General features: G+C 47.4%; 1 protein-coding gene across 3 annotated transcripts in view; it reads left to right on the top strand.

Annotated features, from left to right (window-relative positions):
* PTPN3 (protein tyrosine phosphatase non-receptor type 3) overlaps window positions 1–23120 on the top strand; it is a 131193-nt gene that overhangs the window by 19314 nt on the left and 88759 nt on the right. The window contains exon 1 of one of the 3 annotated variants that reach the window (XM_031450163.2): window positions 11774–11863. The exons of 1 other annotated variant lie outside the window; for it this stretch is intronic. The gene's annotated coding sequence lies outside the window, so the exon portion shown is untranslated. Of the gene's footprint in view, window positions 1–11773; window positions 11864–12229; window positions 12426–23120 lie in introns of those variants that run through there. One more of the 3 variants, XM_031450164.2, reaches the window with a different exon arrangement.

Genomic DNA, 23120 nt, shown 5'->3' with positions numbered 1-23120 from the left:
AAAATATTGGAATCCCTGGCATGATATATTTATGATCAGAGACGAGTCATGTGCGTGGTGTGTTCAGTGTGGAAGCATCATCACTACCTCATCTAGTTCTCACGGCATCTGAGAGGCAGGTGTTCCCAACATCTCATTGGCAGATGAGACCATTAGACTTAGAAGGAGTCCCTCACAAACACTTCTCATGGTTATCACAAAAACTTTTCTTCAAAAAGCCTTAAAGATTCGCGCGAGACTGTCTAACTAAGGAAGTGTGTCTTCTCTGCTCTCGGGAATGAGAAAAGTGTGTTTGGCTGCCAAATGACCTTCGGAGAATTGTGCTGGTTGGGCCAGTGGTTTCCAAATGCCCTTCAGACTGTGGATCAGCTGCACCAGCGTCACCCAAGAGTTTTCACTGCCCAGGTGACTCTGATTCACAGTCAGCTAGAAAAGTGGTCATTTTGGCCTCTTTCAGTTGCAAGGATACCTTGAGGCCATAATGGTGAAAACGTGTCCCATACACCTTCTGCCTTGGCATCGCTCAGGCAGCTTAAGAGTCATGCAGTTTGCTGGGCCCAACCCAGATCAAACAAATCAGCATCTCCAGAGATGGGGCCCTGGAATTTGTTTTTTTAAACAAGTTCCCAAGATCTGCTTGTTCATTTACTTACAGATATCTCTTAAGGTCTTATCTATGCTGGAGTGATAGACATCATTCCAGGAATGGGGGTGTAATGGCAAGCAGGACCCACAACATCCCTCCCTTAAAGATACTCACATTTTGATTCTGCTCTTTGGATGCTGGGGTTTGACAATTCCTGCCTTAGTATTGCTGTATGACTATAGGGACCAACGTGGAAGATGGAAATCTCAAAGAATCCCAGAATAGACAGTCAGCTGGGCCCAGGCGAGCCAGGAATAAAAGCAGTTTGGGAACGAAAGAACGCAAGGCAGAGGCCTCAGCTGCAGAAGTCTGGTTGTGGCTGCCCCAGTTACCTATTGCTGGAAACAAACCACTCTCAAGACTTAGTGGCTGAAAACGATGGTGTTTTGTTTTGTTTTGTTTTGTTTTGTTTTGTTTACTTTCTCATGATTCCGTGTGTTGGCTGGGTGGTTCTTCTACTGGTCTTCTCTGGGTTCAGCCGAGACAACTCTGGCATGACTGGGCCTCTCTCCATGGAGTCCTTTATCCAGGGCTTCTTAATGGCATGGTGGTTTCAGGGTTCCATGGGGGTCACCCCAGTGGGCAAGTGACTTAAATATCGACTTGTGGCATGTTCGCTGATGTCCCATTAGCCAAATCAAGTCACTTTGGCCCGGCCTATGTGAGAGGGGACTACACAGGTGTATGGACACCAGGAAGTCACCTCTTTGGGGGGTCATTAGTGTGACATTTGACCACAGTTCCTCTGGCTGTCTCTTGCTCTCGGGATCTCTTTGTGCGTCTTCTCACTTCTTTCCCTGTGTTCTCCTGTTTAAATTTCTACATGAAGGAATCCAGTCGATCTTGCTAAGCGCTTCCATGGCTCATGGGCTTCCCAGCTCTTGGGGATGCTAGGACTCAGGAGGACGCCTGCAGGGCTGGGGTAAAGGAGATGAGAAGGAGATGATGGGTATCTTAGGCCTCATACTTAACCCTCCCATAGAACAGTCATGAAATTCCCGTGGTCAGTGCCATAGTCACCCTGACATAAAAATATCCTCCTGTACCATCACCTGCAAGCAAAGCTGAAGTTCTGTGTCTGCTGTGGGTTAGGGAGATTTTTAAAAATACTTCCTTCATAGTTTTGAAGTGCTATGTGTATGTGGCAGAAGCTATGAAAAATATGAAGAAGAAAATTAAAATCACCAGTTGCTCTAGACTGAATTTTTGTAGCCCCCCTCCCCTCACATGTATCTGTTGATGCTCAATCCCCAGTGTAATGGTATTTGGAGGTGGGCCTTGGGGGTGATTAGGTCATGAGGGTGGAGCTTCATGAATGGGACTAGTGCCCTTATAATAAAAGAGAGCTCCCTCACCCCTTCCTCCATGTGAGGCTGACCGTGAACCCAGAAATGCATCTTTACCTGGCACCAAATCTGTTGGCACCTTGATCTTAGATTTCCCAGCCTCCAGAACTGTATGAAATAAGTGTTTGTCCTTTATAGCCACCCAGTCTATGGTGTTTTGTCATAGAAGCTGGAACCAACTAAGACCCAATCATATCATTACCTAGAAATAATTATTCAACTTCTTAGTGAAACTTCTTTCAGACATTTTTATGTGCGTAAATGTTTTTCTTCATGAAGTATGCTATGAATACACCTGTATGTCTTCATCTAAACTGCATCACTAGCATTTTCTCATGTGAAATAATTTTGAGTTATATAACCGTCAGTGGGCCATAACTATTGTACATTCAGTCAGTTCCTTATTTCATATTTTTAGCAATGATCAACAGTGCTAAAATAACCCATTTCTGTTCATAAGACTTTATCTGCATTTGACTAGATGAAGTCCACATTTTTTTTTCCTTATAAAGCACAGCTTTCAAGATTACTTCAGTTGCTTAATAAATAGCTAAAGAGATATTTTTCCTCCTGGATGGGAAGGATACTTTCCTCCGCTCCATATGCCTAGCCTGGCTTTGCAGAACGGGCCCACTTCCTCCCGCTGGACAGTCCTTGTCTATCCCCATTTCCGTGTGGGTGCGCAGGACAGCCAGACTGGGTTGGGTTCTCAGTGACTCCACCAAAGCTGGAGACAGAGCTGTACATGTTCCCACGGTCACCTCTTTATCCAAAGCATGGAAAACTGACTTCATAACTGGCACAGGCTGTGTTTGGGTCAGGAACCCAACATTAACTGCAAAGACTGACCTCAACCCAGGGAACTTGAGAAGAAACTAGATAACACTGTTGGGAAATTATTCCCTCGTCTGAACTGGCAATAGAAATATGTACTAGTATTATGCACTTTTTTTTAGGCCACTGAACCAAGTGTAATGGAAAATAATACACTGGCCTTAGTAAATCAAGGGAATTGGCCTGACTTGAGTATCTCAGTAAGGTGATCCAATTTCCACTAGTTTCCTCTCACATCACACTCTTAGTAGGTTCCAGGTTCTTTCTAGGCTCCCGGTATAAGAAGACACGATGTGAGAGTTCACAGTTGGGGTAGCAGACTTGCTCAATGGCACATAATGTGTTCACTGTGAATTTAGTGGAATCTAAATGCAGAAGGAGGGACCCAGAGTCTGCCGGTGCAGTCAGAGAATCTGGTTCCTCAGACTGTACAAAACTAAAGGATGAAGCCTGCCCTCAACGCATCTATTCTACAGCGTGAAGATGAAACATCGTTACGAGTGCTGAAAATTGGCCAGCTTCCCACATCTGAGACTGTATATGATTCTAGATTGCAATGAAGTTGAAACCATGAGGCACTAAGTGGGGTTTAGTCCCCCACTCTATTCCCTGGTAATTTCTATGTTGGATTTTACTCACCCTGTTCTCCCTGGTCCTGCTGCCTAAAGACGCAGCTCACAGAACCAACTCACTCAGAAACTCAGGTAGACAACCAAGGGGTGTATCCTTTACCTGTAGACCTTCTGCCAGCACAACTGGGTGACTCCCAGGTGTGAAGACGCAGGGGTGATGTCCTAACTCCTTGAATTGTTGCAGGTAGAAATTGAGAGTGCATAGTGATAGCTAATCAGAGATTAATAATACCTTGTCTGGGACACCACTGATCACATTGCTCCCGTATCCACCTACCTACATATCTATTTGTGTCTCTTTTCTATCTACCTAATGGTCAATTAAGTATCAAGCTCAAGAGCAAAACTCTGGACCTTACATATACTATAACTCTTCTTGCTCACTGCAGAAAAGCAAGCGACTTTTCAGAATGGGCTCATAGTCTTCTGTATACCTTACTTAGAAACTATAGTGTCACAGCCCGAGTAGCATCAGGAAGATCTTAGGCCCCGTTAATGGGATTTTCCAAGAGCCTTTCAAAGGGATAAGTGCGTTAATAACTAAATGGAAGTCAAACTGAGATGACTCCTGGGGTACAGGAGTTAGAGAGCTTATAACCAGTTGGGATAATCCAGGAAGAGGTAGCTTGTGAGATGGATCTTAAAGGATGGGTAGGATTTCAAGAGGCAGAGATGGGCGAATGGGTTGTTTCAGCAGGTTGATGTGGGTGGCCTTCCTCATCCTTCAACAGGAAACAAGGAAAAGGTCTGTGCTTGTGCTTGAGCTGGGATGACCAAGGCTGGGCAACATGGTGGCATCTCTCTCTTCTCTGAGAGAAGCCCGCAGAGATGAAAACTTGGAGACAGAGTAACATTTTCTCATACAATAGCTGGAGAACGTTACCCTGAAGGGGAGGTTTCGGATGAAGAAGTACAGTATCTGTGTAGACTTCGGTGGCCGCCCCATGAAGTCAATCGCCATGCACACCTCAGGCATCTTGGCAGGAAATCATATGACTCTCATCAACCCATACCTCGAATGCAAAGATGACATGCCTTTGGAACTCTGCTGTCTCTGACTGAACACAGATTTCTTTAACGTCACGTGTGACTCACGTCTACATAGGCGTCATTGGACAGTTTGTTTGGGCTGTGATGCAGTAACTGTGTGTACCCTGGAAACAATGAGAAAGACATCCCAGCAGGACACCAGGGCGCAGTTGAGGAAATCCTGTGATGTGTCATCGATGCAACGCTAGAAGGTCACCAGAGCACAGGGCAGGCGGAACAGCGTCCCCGTTCTTGAAATGTCACCAGGGGGTGGGAGCACAGTTTTCTCCCAGGCCCAGATCAGCTTTCCAGCGTCTCACAGAGATGAAACGGCCAGCCAAGCTGAACAGGTTTCAGATGACCGTCTTTTTGTGGATGCAATTTTCAGTTGAAACCTGGGTCATTGATGTTCTCCATCTTACCTCTCTGGCCTTTTTGTTACCAGTTGTGTCAGGTAAACATCATTCTCGATCTTAGGGTCACTGCAACGATTTTTCCTTCTCTTTTATCTTCATCCAAAGCTTTTTTTTTCTCCTGTTTCATCTCAACTCTTCCAGGAATAAGGGTTCTTGACCTATGACTGTTTCTTTCAAGCAAGCTATAAATTGTCACGCCCTGGTCATAGTTACAGCCTTGACTTGTCAAGTAACCTGTGCTCTGCTTAGTTGGCAAAATTTAGGGGGAGTCAAAAATGTAAGACAAAATAATTTTTTTAAATCATCATTATTATTACACTATTATTTTTTTTCCAGAGAGAACTGGTTTGTTTTGAAATAGGTTATATGTCCCACAGTAGATAATTCAGGAGGTGCACAAAGGTTTATAGCAAAAAGTAAACACCCGTCCCTCCCCTGCCTGACCTGTCTAATTCCTCTTCGGGAGGTAATGACCTTCCTTGTTTCAGTTTTGTGTGTACTCTACATACTTGTGTGTTTATTTTAAGGTCTACTCCTCTTAGCAAACATTACCACCACTATGACTACCACCATCACTGCCTCTCCTCTCCAGTCACGTGGTTAGCTTATTCCTGGCCCCAGGAGAGCAGGGTCACGTGGATGGAGTCAGAGATCCAAGGTCAAGAGCAGGAAGCCTGAGAGCTCTCTATTTGCCTGTAAGGGATGCACTCTATCTCCTCTTTCCCTCTCCTTTCACACCTATATGTGTGTACCTCTTTAAGAAGCTGATACTCTGGTCCTTAGTCCCGTTCATCCAGTATCAGTCTCTTGGTAAAATTTCCCATCCTCTTAGTTCACTACTCAGACCATGTTCTTGGTGTGCATACACTGGAGGCCGCAGGACAGAAGTTATAAAACTTCAGTGTACATAAGATTCTTATAGTTAATTATAAAATGCAGATTCCTGAGTCCCACAATCAGAGATTCAGAAGGTCTGGCCTGAGGCCAAGAGTCTGCTTTTTCACAAAGACTCCTTCTCCCAAGGTGATCTTGATATGTGGGTTCCTGGATCAAACTTTTAAAAATGCTGCCTACAGTATTGTTTCTGACTCTTTTCCCCAGAGTCTTCTATGAAGGAAATCCTGAGTGTTTCCTTTATCATTGCTGATTTTTCATAGCCATGACCTATGTGTGGACTCTCCTACCTCACCTGGGTGTTTTTCTCTCTCTCCTTTGGTTGTCGGGCATATGAACCTTCAAGGTGTGGTTGGGAGACTTAAACCCATTCTCCCTGGATTTTGTAAGCTGACACCACTCCTTTCAGGGCAGGCCATGGCTTAAATATCTCCAGCCACAGTTCACAGTTCAGGACACCGACTTTCACTCTCTGCATTTCTCGTTGTTTCTCTTCCCTTCAGAACCAGATCTCAAAGTCCCTAGACTAACGTTTCCATTTTACATGTAGCAGCAAATCTGTGTGATGGTTGATGGGGCTACTATGGTCCTTTTGGTCCTCTGGCGTATCTACAGCATGTGCACCAGAAGGGTGTTTTTAAAACTCAGGTCTGTGTATCCCTGAGGGTTCACTCAGGTGTTCTTGAAGGTCTGAGAACCCTCTGAAATAATCGTTCAATGTTATTTTTCAGTTTCTATGTTAATATTAAAAATAAATGTGTAATCTGGATCCTAGGCTGCCTCCTTTACAATGGAGGGCTGCTGTATGATTTCGGTTCCCCTATTCAAAGGGACAATCTAGCTTTTGATGTGTTGACAAGTGCATATGGCAACCATTACATTGACTTGGCTTTCGTCTCGCTCAGACTGAAAGGCTGAGTCCTTCCTGGGGGTGACAAGGGGAGGGCCCTCAGGTTCTGGCCCCTGGTACCTCTTTGGCTTCATCCCGTGCAGCTTCCTCCTCTTCCCCCACCAGCCTCCGTACTCTAGGTAGGCTCCCTTAAGGGACTTTGTACTGCATACTCCCTCTGCCCAGAAGATTCTTCCCCCAGATACCTGCATGAATAACTCCCTCATCTCCTTCAGGTCTTTGCTTAAATATTTGCTTAAGTGATTAAATTTCTCAATCCTATTTAAAATTGTAACTCCCCACCCACCCCACCTCCATCACTCTCCTTATCACCTTTACCCTTGGTCTGTACACATAAAATAACATTCACTTATTTATCATGTTTGTTGTTTGCTTTCTGGCTTGCCCTAGTAGAATGCACACTCACAGGAGCAGAAATTGGTGTTTATTTTGTTCAGCATGTCTCCCACGCATTTAGAGCAGTGCCTGACACACAGTAGGTGTTTCATAAATATCTAATGAATGAATGAATGAATGAACAACGATCACCTCCTCTCTGCTCTTGTACTTGTGTTCAATTTGCTCATCAGTTTAACAGACAAAACTCCTCCTTGGGCAGTGATAATTTGCAATGGAAAGACATTCTTCAACAGCTAAAACTTTACACTCAAAAATTTGTGTTTCTCAAAGTGAGATCCATAAGGTTCAAGAATTCTAACAACACAAGCTGAGAGGATAAGGGGGGGAGTCCCAAGTCAGACTAACATGTCTCCGCAGGCTCCTGACTTGATCACTGACTGTTTCTTCCTCTCCCTCCCTCCTGGACACCACTGCACACCTGTGGACAGGCCTCTGTGAAAGGAACCTCTCACATTTTTGTACGGTTCCAGAGTAGCCATTTTCCCTCCCTTTGCCTCATTTTCTTTGGCTTGCCAACTTTCAAGTTTGTTTCATTTCTCCTGATAATAGAAGAAACACACTTACCATAAAAGAAGACTTAGGGAACCATAAAAACATAGAAACAAATTGATGCCCAAAGAATTGAGATTCCCTTGATCTGTAAAAGATACCTTCTGTATTTTGTATCTCTGCTTATGAATGCAATACTCAGACATAGCCATCATTCATATTTTGATGCATTTCTTTCTAGTCCTATTTCTATTAAGTTGGAATACAGGAAGTTGCTGGCGTTCAACCATTGCTGACCTACAAAATGGCAATTTTATATCATAGAACCTCAGCATTCACACAGTTGAAGCCACACCATGCATATAATCTTACCTCCTATTCTTTACACTTGTCTTTATAACAGCACCATTTGCCCACATATTTACCGATGCTTGGGCCTTTCCTGAGCTTGCATTAACAGCACAAATAATTGATGAGCATTAGCATCTCAGCTGGGAGCCCTGCCTTGTAAATCACTGAAAACAGTCCACGTGGTGCCCAGACTTCCTGAGCCTTCATATGAATGACAATCAGTGATTCTTCCAGGAAATTCTTTCTATAAATGCCCCCAGCCAACTGCCTATGTGCAGTACTTGGCACCATATTTTCTGCCTAAATGGCAGCTTCTGGGAATGCTGCTAATAACTATATCCAGTTGTTCACCTCCTTCCTCTTAACTTGTTTGAATCTGGTCCTTATCAGTGATGCTTATTGGGTTTGTGGCATATCTTCCTCTCCAACAAAATGACCCTCTTTGGCCTTTCGTGTTCCTTGTTGTTTGCTGAATGGTTTCTGGGCCAGGCACAGTCTACTTACCAGCACAATTAAAAGAGAGAGCGGGCTCTTCTTAGCTTAGCAGCAATAGGAGGGCCGCTTTCAGGGCCCTGGCTTTCTATAGGCAAACGTCATCAGGCTATTAGGTCTAGGTCTTACTTTTTCATCACAGCACAGTCCTGAGGAGCCCACGGACCATGTGGTTCCATTTGGCTGGGATTCTGCCTCCAAATTGATTGCCCAAGAACAGTAACCCATTATATGAGGCTTGGTATAGCCCCGTTTTTGACTGGGCCTCTACTTGCTCTAGATCTGGCTAGGTTCAAGCATATAGACTAAGAAGATTATGTGTCCATCCAAAGGCCCTATTTGCAGAAGGTTTGGGAGCTTATGATATAAGATCAACTGTCAGTGCCGATAATAACATCACGCCACTCCTGGTGCAACAGCTTAAAAGGAGGGACTTCAATATTTTGGCCCCAAGAATAAAACAGTAACAGGAGACCCGAACATTTAAAGGTAATCTGTAGCCTATAAACACATCAAAGGGCAGAGAAAATAAGGCAAAAGACACAAAATGAAATGATATGTAGTTCTTCTTGTGATCAATATGGTAAGCTACCCCACAGAGAGGCACCATTATAAAATCTAAAACCCTGGCTTCTAAGTCAATCCAAGTTGCATTCAAATTCTGACCCTGTCTCTTACTAGTTGTGAAAGGCTGCTGGATTGTTTCCTTTCCTGTAGAACTGAGCTAAAAACTTCCACTTTACAGCGTGACTGTACAGAGTATGTGTAAAATATGGGATTATTGTTGTTATGATTGTTACTAGACACACAAAACTTCGAGAATTTTTGATTTTATCTTTTAAATGTTTATCATGGCAAACACAACACCGTGACAATAAACTTAAAAAGAAAAATCAACCTCACTACCCCAAATCAGACTATTTACATTTCCCCATGTTTCCATTCAACAGGGTATTTGTGTTTTCAGCTTTTTTTCACTTAACATTGCACTGTAAGTTTCCTCCTGTTGCAACATGGTCGAGTTTAGTGTAAAATCGTTATTATTTCAACAAATATACCATAACCTAATTAATTATCCCTCTATTTGTGAGCATTTATTTGGGGAAGATTCCTTTTGTTTTTGTTTCCGTTATGGTGATTTGAAATGCACTATTTTTAAAAAGATTCAGGTCTTTCCCTTAGGTGTATGGATATTTTTTAGCTCGAATTTGAGAACATTGTTTAAGCTAATGACTGTTGACTGTGAGGAAAGGAAAGGTAGCTTCAGCCTAGTTTCTAGGGGAAGGCAAATTGGGACAACTCCAGGAACTCATGTTTACTAACCTCGGTTTCCTCATCTAAGCACTTGACAAACTGGTATGAGGATGACAGATAGCTGAGGTAAACACTCAAGAAATGGAGCTTTAAAGTGGACTAAACATGCTCATGTCCTTGGTTTCATTCTTCCTCACACACTGTCCAAACGGAAGTGGTAGGTATTCGTATTATTTGAGGCACAGAGTGGGTGAGGTGCTTACCCCAGAACACACAGCCGCTGGGAGAGGACGGAGAATGCCTTTCGCGGATTCTGAATTCCAGCTTTCCCTCTGGGCTTTGAGGAAAAATGCCCCTAGACGTCACCCTACTTAGAGGCGGGAACCCAGAACGGCTGAGGGTCCGGCGGGCTCTGCGTGGGGGGCGTCGCCCGCCCTCCCAGGAGGCCCCTCCTCCCGGGCGCTCGGGCTCCCGCCCGGCTCTGAGCATGCCCAGTGCGCTCCCCGCCGTCCCAGCGGTGCTGGGCGGGCGCTGTCGTTCCAGGTTTTGCTTGCGACCCGCGGTCGGGCGCGGGGCGGGGCGCGGGGCGGGGCGCGGGGCGTGTCCTGTTCCTGGGATTCCCTGGCTGGATTGAAATTCCCCCCACGCGGCGCTCCGGCTGCGACCTTTACCGGGGTGCTACCCAGAGAAGTGCAACTTGGGAACCAGAATCGAAGTCTGGCACCACGTGTTGCCGGCTGCCGCCGAATGACCCCGGGCCGACTAGGCCCCTGGACCACCGGTCAGGACTGGATGGTTCCAGTGACTATTCCATCCCTTCATTCACATATGCATTGAATAAATAGTTTTTGAGCACCTACTGTGTGCCAGGTGTTGTTGTAGGGGCTGGGACACTGTAGTGAAGACAGGCAGGGCTACAGCCCCAAAGCTGAAATTCCAGAGGTGAATACACAATAAGAAGTAAGCAAATCAGGGAAAAGGCAGTTGCCGACCTCCTGCTGCCACTCAGCCCTGCATGGTATTTTATTGCCTAAGCAGTCCTTGGCCTTAGCCTCTGCACTGCACTATCTGATCCCTCTGCCAGGAATGCTATTCCCAATTTATCTGCGTGGCTGAAACGTCACCTCCTTAAGGGCTCGATCTGACCACTTCATTGAAGATTGCACTCGCTCCACCCCAACGAGACCCCAAGTCTCCTTACCCTCGTTCTTTTCCCCTCCTAAAACTTACACCTTCTACTATGTAGTTTGCTTACACACATGTTTATTGTCTATCACCTGCCTCTCTTCCACCAAACTCCAGCAGGGGACAGGATTTTTGTCTGTTCACCACACGTGAAGAATCAGAGTAGATGATCAATAATTATTTGTTGGATGAATTAATGGATAGTGATAAATGTGAAGAAAATAAAGTGAGGACATGGAGAGTGTCTAGGAGCAGGGGGCTAAGTTAAAAGGTGGTCAGCGAAGGCCTCTGCAAGGAGGACGTAAAGTACAGTGAGAAGTTTCGAGCCACGTGAAAAGCTGGGCAAAGACGTCCCACACAGGAGAGGACAGGTATGTGCAAACGTCCTGTGACTAAACAAGTTCTGAGTGTTTGGTGGACAGAAAGGTGCTCATGGGGCTGCAGGAAAGCAAGAGAACAGATCAGGTAAGGGACCCATAAGCCTTGGGAAGAGGTTTAAGCCTGAAAGCTTACTAGTGGAACGAGGAGAGCACTGCATTGGGAGTCAGCAGGACCCAAGCTGGGCAGGACTCCTCCTCATTTCAAAGATTTGTTGAGCGCCGGCTGCTTGACATTCCTAGGCATAAAGTCACTGGGGCGGTTGGACCCACAATAGGTGCCCAATAAATGCTTGTGGAACGAATGCCTTCGTGCATGCGCGAGGGGACACCGGGCCGCACGGAACTCTGCAGGAAAGCCCCAGTGGCCTTGGAAGACGCGTCCGAACGCGCTGGACCCGGGTGGGGGGCGGGGGCGGCCCGCAGGAGAGCCCGGGCTCCCGCCCCCCGCCCGGCGCGCGGGCCCGTCGCGGCCAGCCGGGCCGGCGGGAGCCGCCCGCGGGAGGCACTGGGCATGCTCAGACGGCAGCCAGGTCGCGCCGCGAGCGAGCTTCCGCGCCGCCCGCACGCGCGACCTACCTGGGCGCCCCGCGCCCCCGGATGCTGCAGGTACTGGCCGGCGCGACCCCCGCGGGCCGGGGGCAGGGCGCGGGGCGATCCGGGGCCCGGGTCGCGATCGGCGCCGCCCCGCCCCCACCCGTCCCCAGCCGCGCGGCGAATGCGCGGGCGGGCTGGCGGACGCGGCGGCCCCGGGTCCCGGCGACTCGTCGGGGCGGGGAGGGGGCGCCCCGGCCGCGCTCACCTGGCGGGGCCGGGGCGGGAGGGAGCCGGCCAGGCCGGGTGGGGCTCTGTCTGGGGCGGGAGAACGGCCGGGACGCGGCGGCGGCGGCGGCGGGGCGTGGGCGTGCGCTCCGACCCGGCAGGGACGGACGCGACCCGCGGAGTCCGAGCGGCCGGCGATCCGGGAAGGCCCAGCGCCACCGCGACCCCAGCCCCGGGCGCAGAGTGGGCACACAGCCCGCGGGGAGCCAGCCAAGCTCGGCGGCCAGATCTCGGCTCCCAGGGCGAATCCGCCTCTCGGCTTTCAAAGATGGCATTTCCTGGGCCTGGCACGAACTCCAGCGCCAATAAATCCTCGCTGTTCCGCGGGTGATTTGGAGTGATTTATCAGGTACCTGCGGTGAAACAGCTGCAGTGGGGGAGTGTATGTGAGAGCGCCCAGTCCCCCGGAAATTCCCATTTTCAGCAACCTGAACTTACGAGAAGTTGCGGTTGCCTTAAAAATTCATGGGAAGTTGAGACAACTTGACACCTGGGTTTTCCGAGGTGGTGGAAAAAGCTTGTGACTTGGAAACCGGAGACCTCCGTTCAGGTTGGACTCCCCCTTGGTCAGCTGGTGACCTTGGGCGAGTTATCTAACCTCTCTGATCCTTGGTTTCCTCCCCTGCAAACAGCCGGTAGTAATGCCCACCTCACTGGGTTGTTGGGTGGATTAAGTGGGATAAATTATGTGGAGGTGTTTGGCACCGTGCCCAGCACAAAGCAAGCGAGCAGTTGGCGTGATGTGAATTTAATTCGTTTAGAGACCCTCGTGGCTCCCATTTCACCAGGAAATTAGAATTAGGAAAGCATCTTCAGGGCCTGGTGGCAGAGTGACAGACCCTGTCTTTATGCCCAGGAGAACTTCTACTGAAATCTTTGGAAAAACAATTTAGCTGAATTGTAATTGGAGAGCATCTTCTTTAGAAGCAGTTTTATACATTCAGAAACTCCAGAAGTTGGCTGTTCAGCTTTACTTCCAAAAGAGCTGTTTTGCAAGATGATCCATCTTGCAAATGTTTAAGCAGATGATGCTTGAGAGTAAAGCCTGGTTAGGAAGATTTCTGTTCTAAAAAGCTCCCAAACCCAACTTTCAGTGATTATTTAGATGAGGGTTTTTTAACTTTGGCACTGTTAACATTTGGGATTTAATAATTTTGTTGTGGGGCCTGTTCTATGTGTTGTAGGATGTTTAGCAGCATTTTTGGTCTCTACCCAGTAGATTCCAGTAGCAATCCCTCTCCCTCAGTTGTGCCAACCAAAAATGCTTCCAGACATGCCCAAATGTCCCCTCTGCCCCTTGGGGGGGGGAGCAAATTTTCCCTTGCTGTCCCTTTAGAGCCACCAATTCAGAACCACCCTGCTTTCTGTCATTAGCCTGAGTTGTTTGAGAATTTCATCTTATGTTTTTACTGTGATAAACAACCTTTGTATAGCCTTGTAGAACTGCACAATGTGCATCCACATGCGTCGACTCTGGTATTATTCCCGTTTTACAGATGAGAAAATTGAGGCTTTGAGCGGCCAATTACATGGGATGTGGTATAGCTGGGCTGTAACTCAGGTCTTCTGGTTCCACAGGCAGGTCTGTTTCTTCTGCATCAGGCTGCTTATTGTACGGAGACTTCCAAATAGATGGCCTTCCTGATGATTAAATCAAGATGTAAAGTAGATTGGGAGCTGGAAACCTTTCTGACTAGTTGAAAATTAACAACAGTAAGCTATTATCTGACAGAGAGTAGGTCATTCTAGTTAAATATTCTAGTTTATAGTGAGCTCCCATAAATCCCACATGCAGTTAATGGAATACCAATTTGCAGAGAATTAGAGTAGAATAAAACATGCCTAATACTCTGTATTGATCCTGTGTTTTCTCTGGTGATTTGCCATCTCCTAAAACCAACTCATGTATGCAAATTAGACATTAGCTGGAATGTAAAAGTTCAAGTTACTAAAGGCATCTCAGAGTGGCTGGAGTGGCTGAGGCATTCTATTCAGCAAGCATTTATTGAGCCGCTTCTATAGGCAGATGCAGTGCTGGGCGGGGATGTGGAGTGGGCCAGTGGACTCCACTGAGCCCCGGGATGCCTGGGGAACTTCTCTGCCAGGAGAGGGCAGGCACTCAGGGACAGCTTAGGGTGGGAGAAAGAACCTCAGTTAACACAGAGTCATATTCAGTATCCCACACTGCTTCACCGTCCTTTCCCTGAGCCCTCCTTTCCACATTTTATCATAGAGAAGTAATTCTGGTTGCTTTTAACATTCCCATTCAAGTGTCAGGAACCTGGTCAGAGACGAATCTTATCCCTGAAAGAAGCTGGGGTTCCAAGCTGGTAATTGGTCTCAGGGGATTGAGACCGACTCCTTGATCGTTTACTGAACTGGGAGGTCCCATGTGTATTGTTTAATTTAAGGGTGGTCCCTCTCCCCTCTTGCAGATGAGGATGCTGAGCTAGCAAAGGTGGTGTGGGACCAGGAGCAAGAGGGACACACTGGGACCTTCTGAACCTCAGGTCCAAGCACACAAGGATTCTGTTTTCTAAAATGGACATAACCTGCTAGAGGGGCTTGGTTTTGGGGATTGAAGGGAACAGGAAAACATGGACCCTACGTCCATCCCCAGGGTTTGTGGCATGCTGGGAGGGGACCGGCCTTCTGTGGTCCTTCCCTCTCTCTCTAGGGGAGTACCTATTGACCATAAAAAAATTCCGTGCTCCCCTTCCTTCCATCAGACAACGGTCCTGGAAAGCAGGGCCATCCCTCTTCATCTCTTCTCAGGGGCTGAAGGCAATCCCCTGGCCTTGACGGGCTGGGCAGGCGGGGCAGCCAGCTGGTGTAGCTTCCCAAGCCTAGGCTCTTCTTACCAGCTCTAATAGAGACTAGACCAGACCTGGCCAGTGTCCACTCTGCACTGGGTCTGGGTCCCAGCAACTGCAGACTCTGATCTCACAGGTGTCTCCTTTCATCTACCTGAGGACGAACTAAAGGGAGTGCTTGGTAGGTCCCTGGCTGAAATCTGATCAGGTTCTGGGTTCCAAGACCCCGAGATCTTGCATCTACATAGCTTTTGGTTATGTATCCACCTGTAATAGCCTTCCGCCTCCAGGGGAAGACCAGCTGTGAGCACAAATTTAACAACAAATTCAGACCTTTATTGAGCCTATCCTGTGTGTCAGGCCCTTGGGTTATAGAGATGAATGCTGAGCCCCTGTCTTGGAAGGATTCATGGCAGAGTTGTGAAGACTGACGTTGTGTGTGTGTGTGTGTGTGTGTGTGGGTATGCACCTGGGTGTGCTTGTGCCAAATATCTATCTATCTGCTTTAAAGGAGGGTACAGAATTTGAAAAAGAATATATGTGTGTGTGTGTGTGTGTGTGTGTAACTGAATCACTTTGCTGTACACTCAAAACTAACACAACATTGTAAATCAACTCTACTTCAATTTAAAAAGAAAAGGATATAAATCTAGTTGCAAGAGAGACCAGGGGAGGCAGCCATTCATTCTGATGGACATTTGGGACCACCATAGGGAGTAGTTGGCATTTGACTTCAGCCTTTAAAGTAGGAAAAGATGCTAGTCAGGGGACAGACAGAACAGCCGATGCAAAGACTCAGAGGCATAAAGAGACCTCTTGTATTTCAGGAGTGGTGACTCTTCCCAGGTCCAGCCTCTTGACCTTACTAATGCAGGACCCACCCCCTATAGTTAGTGTACCCCCCCATCTGTGAACAGGGATCTGGCCTCACTCACCCCAGGAGTAAATGCCCATTCTCCTTGTTTCCCCTGCATAGGAGCGATGCCTCTGGGCTGTCTCAGGCATGAGCACCGTCTGCCAGGGATACCTCTGGTTTTAGTTATTAAACACTGATGTGGTACTTAGTGGCTGTCAGGCACTGTTCTGAGTGCTGTCCAAACATTAACTCACTCAGTCTTCGTAGCAACCCTTGGGCCATGCTGCCTCCCTGGGTACGTGTCCCTGGGTAGGCAGGTGGGGGCAGAACTCATCTCCCCAGTCTGTGTCCCTCTCTGGATAATGCTCTGATCATGGTACAGCTTCTCCTGGCTGCGGTTCACATGGATGTGCCGGGAAGCAGCCGAGTCTGAGAGTGGTGATGGAGTGCTGACTGCCCCGGATTTTTCTCCCTGACCCTGCTTCCTTTAGGGGGCCAGCAGGGCTCCACTGACTATATTTTCTGAACCAAAGATTGGGATCTGTCATCTCAGAAAGAATGTTTGTGCTGCGTCTTTGTGCAAGAGGAGGCCTGGGAGGTGTTGTTTGGATACCGAGAGAGTGGAATTTTTGAGACATTTCGATGGTTTATGTGGAAAGTTAGGACAGAGGATTTGAAATTGGGATAGTCCTGGAAAATTCAGGTCCCATGATTTACTGTCAGGATACACAAGTTTTTAGTAAATATTTAAGCAATGTGTAGTTTGAAGTGAATTTTCCATACTGAGGCTATTGGAGCCTCCAAAGGGAATAAATTGTACCTTCTAGCTCCAGCATCTTGCTAATATTTACCAGCCCCAGTTTACAGATGGGATGAGAAAACTGAGGCTTGGAGAGATTAAGTGACTACAAAAAGGGCACATTGCTCTACGTGGACAGCCAAGATTTGAACTCAAGTCTGTTCCTAGACAAATATTTGACTGTAAAATGAGGATAATAATAGAACCTGTTTCCGTTAAATTGACCATTTGAAAGGAACTAATGACTGAAAACCCCCTAAGGCAGTACTTGGCACGGAAAAGGGTCCCCTCCCCTTTGTGGTCGGGCCCTTGACCCGCAGACGGGCGCTCTGTTTAGCAGTCGATGCTAAGAGTGCTGTCTCCAGTGATGGCCTGCTCCCAGGGCAGCGCTCCAGGTCCTAGCTCACAGGGCTAAAGGGATATTCCAAGGGGCAGGAGCCAGGCCCAGAAAGGGGCCAGGGCCAGCTGGATGCCGTGTTGATGAAAGGCACTGGTCTGACTTGGAGAGAAGGGTTCGAAGACCCGGCCCTGGGCCCTGCTTCCCTCAGGTGAGTCAGCCTCAGTCTAGACTGGAGGGTCCTGGTGAGAGAGACAGCCAGCAGCTGTCAAACGTCCCTGGACCCGAACCCCTGGTGGGCCCAGAGTGAGGAAGATGACAGCCTGAGCTCAGGCCTTGCCCACTTTCCCCCCTCCCGCCGTCCCCGCCCCCTGTCTGGTTATCCAGTTCATCCATGGTTGTTGTAGAGAATGAAGGTGTCAGAGAGCAGAAGAAAAATCATTCACGATGTTCTTCACGGAGGCAGCCCGCATCAGTACCACTGCTACGGCGGACCCTACGTGCTTCTCCTGTGCCAGCCTGTTCTCTGCTGCGGCCAAGCGGGTCTTTCCAAACCGCCCCCTATGGCTCTTAGAATAGAAGACAGAACTTATGTTGGCCACCCCACCGCAGGCCCCTGTGTGTCTGCTTTGGTCCCCGTGCTTTCACTGCTCTCACCTCACTTGCCACAGAGCCAGTGAGAGCCTGCAACCTTCGTGTGTCTCTTCCCCCGCCAAATTGGCTCATGCTTTGGGCCTTGGCTCCACGATTGCAGATGCTCCCCCCCCCCCCCCCCCGCCGCCTTACTGATGTGGGTAAAACTGCCGGCTCTAAACACTCATACCACCAGAGCTCTCTCCTTTTACGGCGCTTTTCACAGTTGCAATTTTGTGCTTAATGAGTGTAATTGTTTGTATTAGTACCTGTCTCCCCAGCTGCACTATGAGCTCTGTGAAATCAGGGTCTTTCTTTCTTTAAACACACACACACACACGCACTTTTTTTGAGACATTTTTTTCCTTGTGACTTTTTATTTTGACCTAATTCAGACTTACAGAAAAGTTCTAAGACTAGAACAAAGAACTCCCATATACCCTTAACCCAGATTCCTCAAATGTTACCATCTTAACACATTATTTTATTATTCTCTCTCTCTCTATTTTTTCCTGAACCATTTGAAGAACGTTTATAGACTCTTCCTTTCCCCCTGAAATACTTCTGTGTATTTCCTAAAACCAATGACATTCTCCTGTGTAACTACGGTACACTTTTTAAAATCAAGGACTCAGTGTTGATACAATACTGTTATCTAATCTACAGCCCTGCGGACTTTGCCAGTTGTCTCAATGGTGTCCTTTGTAGCCAGGAAAACCCCAGACCTTGCGCTGCATGTAGTTGTCATGTCTCTTTAGTCTCCTTCAGTTAGAGCAGTTCCTCAGCCTTTCTCTGTCCTTTACGACCTTGACATTTTTGGAGGGTACAGGCCAGTTATTTGGTAGAATGGTCCTCAATTTGAGTCTGTTTTAACTCACCATTGTGTCTTCAGTGCACTGAAACATCAAACGCACTCCGTTAACATCTGCTGAGTAAAGATGGAAGGAGGTGGGAGGGAAGAGTCAGCAGGTTGTCTAGTTTCCCCCTCTCCCACTGCTTTCCTCACTGAAGGGTGCTGTTGTTTAGTTGTTACCATACTGTGCATAGGTTTGAACCTTGCTACTTTTATTTTTATGCATTTTTTAGTTGAAGTGTAGTTGATGTATAATGTTATGTCAGTTTCAGGTGAACAACATAGTGATTTGACATTTGCATACACTGTGGAATGATCACCTCAATAAGTCTAGTAACCACCTGTCCCCTTACAGAGTTATTACAAGTAGTATGGACTGTATTCCTAAAGCTGTGTATTACATCCTCGTGGCTTATTTATTTTATAAGTGGAAGTTTGTACCTCTCAATTACTTTACCTGTTTTGCCCAAGCCTCCCACCCCACTCTCCTCCTGCAACCACCTGTTTGTCCTCTGTATCTATGAGTCTGTTTCTATTTTGTTTCATTTGTTCATTTGTTTTGTTTTTTAGATTCCACATATAAGGGAAGTCAAGGTAGTTGTCCTTTGTCTGACTTATCTCACTAAGCATAATATCCTCTAGATCCATCCATGTGGCTGCAAATGGCAAGGTTTTGTTCTTTTTATGGCTGAGTAATATTCCATTGTGTGTCTATATACACACACATACACAGATATACCACATCTTTATTCATTCATCTATCCTGCTATTTTTTACAACACAGCTTTCCCCATAAAAGAGAGTCTTCTTCTGGGGATAGTGAGCCCGCTGTCTCTGCAGGTGTACAAGCAGTTGCTGGGTGATGGTTTGTGGCTTGGCAGGGATGCTAGAGAGGAGAATGGAACATTTGAGGAAGGCAGGATGCAGCCTGAGTGTCCGTGCCAGCACTGAGCAGCAGCCTTCTCCAACAGTGGCTCTGACTTCACAGGCCTAGGAGCCCAAGAATAAGATAACTAAAGTGTGTCATCCAAACCAGAACATTTTGAGAATAAATGAGGGAGGATATTAATAATTGCATCTAATCAAGTAGCCTCAACTGGGGCTACCCTAGACACATCAGGATGTGTGGTCACTCTACCTAAATGTGACTTTGAGGTTGGAAATCAGTGCCAAGGGATCAGCTTAGGAAACCCTCTAGCACTAGGACTTTTCTACCTGAACAAAGACAAATTAATCTCCCTGGCATTGCCTGCCAGGCCCGTGTTCTGGCTTTGGCCCCCTCTGTGATTGCACCTTCTTTGGCGTGCCCCTCCCAGCCCTGCTCCTGCTCCACCAGCCTTGTTTCAGCCCTCCCCTCCCCTGCTGCTTCCTGCCACGGGGACTTCGAGAACCTGGAACATCACTTACTTACCCAGGCTGGATGCAGGAGCAGGGATGGGGTCTGTGATGGATGCACAGGGGGAAGTGCAAGCCAGCTGTGCTTCCTACTGACCCAATTCTAATGGAATCTAAGAGCCAGGGTGTGGAAGTGAGGTGGGGCAGGAGACCAGAGTTTCCCTAGATCTTATCTTCTCCAACCCCTCCCCCGCAGGGCTGACACTTGCACCTGTCTTTTCTTTGCAAACACCCAGGTCCCTCTCCCAGCCCTAGTTCTGAGATCAGAACCGAGTCGCTGGCCTTTGGCAGAGGCAGGGAAGCAGCTGGCACTGGGGACCCAGAAGCAAGAGGATGGGCATTGAATGACTAAAAGGTGCAGACAAGGACTTGGATACAGAGAGACGAGGCAGGAAACCAGCATCTAGGGATTCCGGTAACAAGGCCAATACAGGGCCATTTATCAGGAAGCCTCAATATGCAGTACTGAGTGCCCAGACACTCGGTCACAAGGGGCAGGCCCTGCGATCAGATTAATTCAGTTCCTTAACTCACCTTCTGCCTGGCAAAAAAACACAAACCCTGCCTTCTTGGATTAAAAAATATAGGCCTACCTCATTGTGTTATGCTTTGCAGATATGATGTTTTATTACAAATTGAAGGTTTGTGGCAACCTTGCGTCAAGCAAGTCTCTTGGTGCCGTTTTTCCAGCAGCATTTGCTCACTTTGTGTTTCTACGTCACCCTTCGGCAATTCTCGCAATATTTCAAAGACTCCACCAGTAAGAGATTATGAGTCACTGAAGGCTCAAACGATGATCAGCATGTTTTAGCAATAAAGTATTTTAACTTAAGGTACGTATATTGTTTTTTAAAGACATAATGCTATTCTACAGTTAGTAGACTACAGTATAGTGTAAACATGACTTTTATATGCACTGGGAAACCAAAAAATTTATGTGACTTACTTTATTGCAACGTCTGCTTTATTGCAGTGTTCTGGAATGGAACCCACAGTATGTCCAAGGTCGACTTATATTGTAGGGTGAAAAGAGATTTGGGGGGGAGGCATCCCAGTCATGTGGACTTCAAGAACACGGTCCAGTGCAGTATGGTGTTTTTGTAACTCTAGGCATTGGTGGCTGTAATGGTAAAGCCAGTTAGTGAAGGAGTTTCTAGTTGTTAGAATGCAGGATACTAGCACTTGACTGAACTTTGGAAAGTTTTCTAGTTAACTATAATATTATGTTTACTGGTCAAAAACGTCTCCCACTCGCCCCCTCCCCTGGCACAGCTGTGTAAAAGCATTGAGTATGAGGTCATCTTTTGCAGGACAGAGAGGATCACACAGTGTCTGTGGAAGGGACCTCGGAAGAACCTTTTCCAGCTCCCTGTCTTTACAGATGGGGAAACGGAGGCATGTCCGGGGCACACATATAGTCACAGAGGAGGGACTGGTACCCACATCATAGTTTCCAGCCTCCCAGATCTTGTGTGTGTTTTCTAGGTGTCATCTAAGGAAGTTTATTAAATGGACTGTATATTTCTGTAATTTTGTTAACACCCTTTGGCATTTCTCTTACTATAGAAATAAGCTGAGTTGGCATTGAAGCAATTATGCATTTCTTGCACTTTTATGTAGAAGTTGCTAGACTAATTTTTTTTTTTCATTTTCATGCAAAGAAGATGATATATACCTTCTGTTGAATTTCTATATTCCATACTAGTGTTTCTCAAACTTTAGCACATCAGAATCACCTCTTAAAACACAGGCTTCTGGGTCCTACTCCCGAGTTTCTGATTCAGTGAGTCTGAATCAGACTCTCAGGTGGGGCCTCAGAATTTGCATTTCTGATAAGCTCCTTGGTGATGCTGCTTGTCCAGAGACCAGGGACCATCCTTTGAGGACCTCTGCCCCAGGCCTAGTGATCGTTTCAGACAGTGTGCTCTGTGCCTTATGGTCAGCTGGGCTCTCCCTCCTGCCGGCAACCAGCCTTCCATCCTCCCCTGTTGCTCCCACACCAGCCAGCCTGACTTTTCCACTCTCCGTGGGTCTCTATTGCCCTCCCCTCTCCAGATGACCCCACCACCGTGGCCCTGGGATGCTCAGGGCCATCTGGAGGGAGCCTCCTCACCTTTCCCCTCCCTCCTTCATTTTCTGGCTCTCTCCTCTTCCTTCCTTTCTTCCAGTTTGAGAAAAGGAGTGTCTCTGGCCCAGGCTTACCTCTCCACTTACAGTTGAAGACTGTTGTCCCATCACCTGGGGGAAAAAAGCCTCCAAGCCTGGCCTCACCGTTATGTCAGCACCCTGTTACTCCCTTTCACTGCCAGTCCTGCTGGGGGAGCAGTCTACACTCGCCGAAAAAGATCTGCTCTTACCTCTCGTGACACAGACATACCGTTCAATTCCAGGAGGTCAGGTTTTCTATACCTATAGTAGAAGAAAGACATAGTTTTAAAAACTGTGGTAAAATACACATAACATAAGATTAACCATCTTAACCATTTTTAAGTGTCTATAACAGTTTGGTGGCATAAGCACATCACATTTTTGTGCTTCCATCACCTCCGTGTATCCACAGAAATCTCTTCATCTTGCAAAACTCGCCTCTGTACCCATTAGATACTAACTCCTTATTTCTCCCTCCTGCCCCCGGCCCCACTCCTGGCAACCACCCTTCTCTCTGTCTCTATGACGTGGACTACTCTAGGCCCCTCAGATAGCTGGAATCATGCAGTACTCGTCCTTCTGTGACTGGTGTATTTCAGTTAGCTTAGTGTCCTCCAGGTTCATCCACGTTGTCACATGTATCAGAATTTCCTTCCTTTTTAAGGCTGAATAACATTCCGTTGAAAGTACACACATTTTGTTATTCATTCATCTGTCAGTGGACATCTAGGTTGCTTCCACCTTTTGACTATTTGCAAGTGATGCTGCCATGAACATGGGTGTACCAAAGGACATAATTTTGACCTAAGAGAGCTTGCAAACAGAGGTGAGGGGTTTGGGCATTTATTTAGCTAGCCCATCGCAGCTTCATCTACTGCCTACGTCCCCCAGCCTGGCGGCCCCCAGGCTTCCCCTCCTGCCCCTCGAGCAACACTACCCTTGCTGTGCTGGGACACAGAAGGGACCAGTCACTTGTCAAGACGAGTAGCCGGTTCACACGACTCAGCCCATTTGGTCTCTGTGCCGATGGCCTCGTGCTGGGGCTCGTGTGATGTGCCTCCCCTCCTGTCTCCGTGCCTACCCTGGCTCACCCTCTGCTGTCCATCCCCTTTCTTTTCTGCTCTTACCACCCTGCAGGCCTTCTTGGGTGAGCACACTCGATCCCACCCTCAGGGGCTCACAGGCCTGTTCCAGCCTGGCCATCTCTGGG

Source organism: Camelus dromedarius, chromosome 10 (genome assembly GCF_036321535.1).
Source record: "Camelus dromedarius isolate mCamDro1 chromosome 10, mCamDro1.pat, whole genome shotgun sequence".
NCBI lineage: Eukaryota > Metazoa > Chordata > Mammalia > Artiodactyla > Camelidae > Camelus > Camelus dromedarius.
This window is presented reverse-complemented; position numbering and strand designations above follow the sequence as displayed.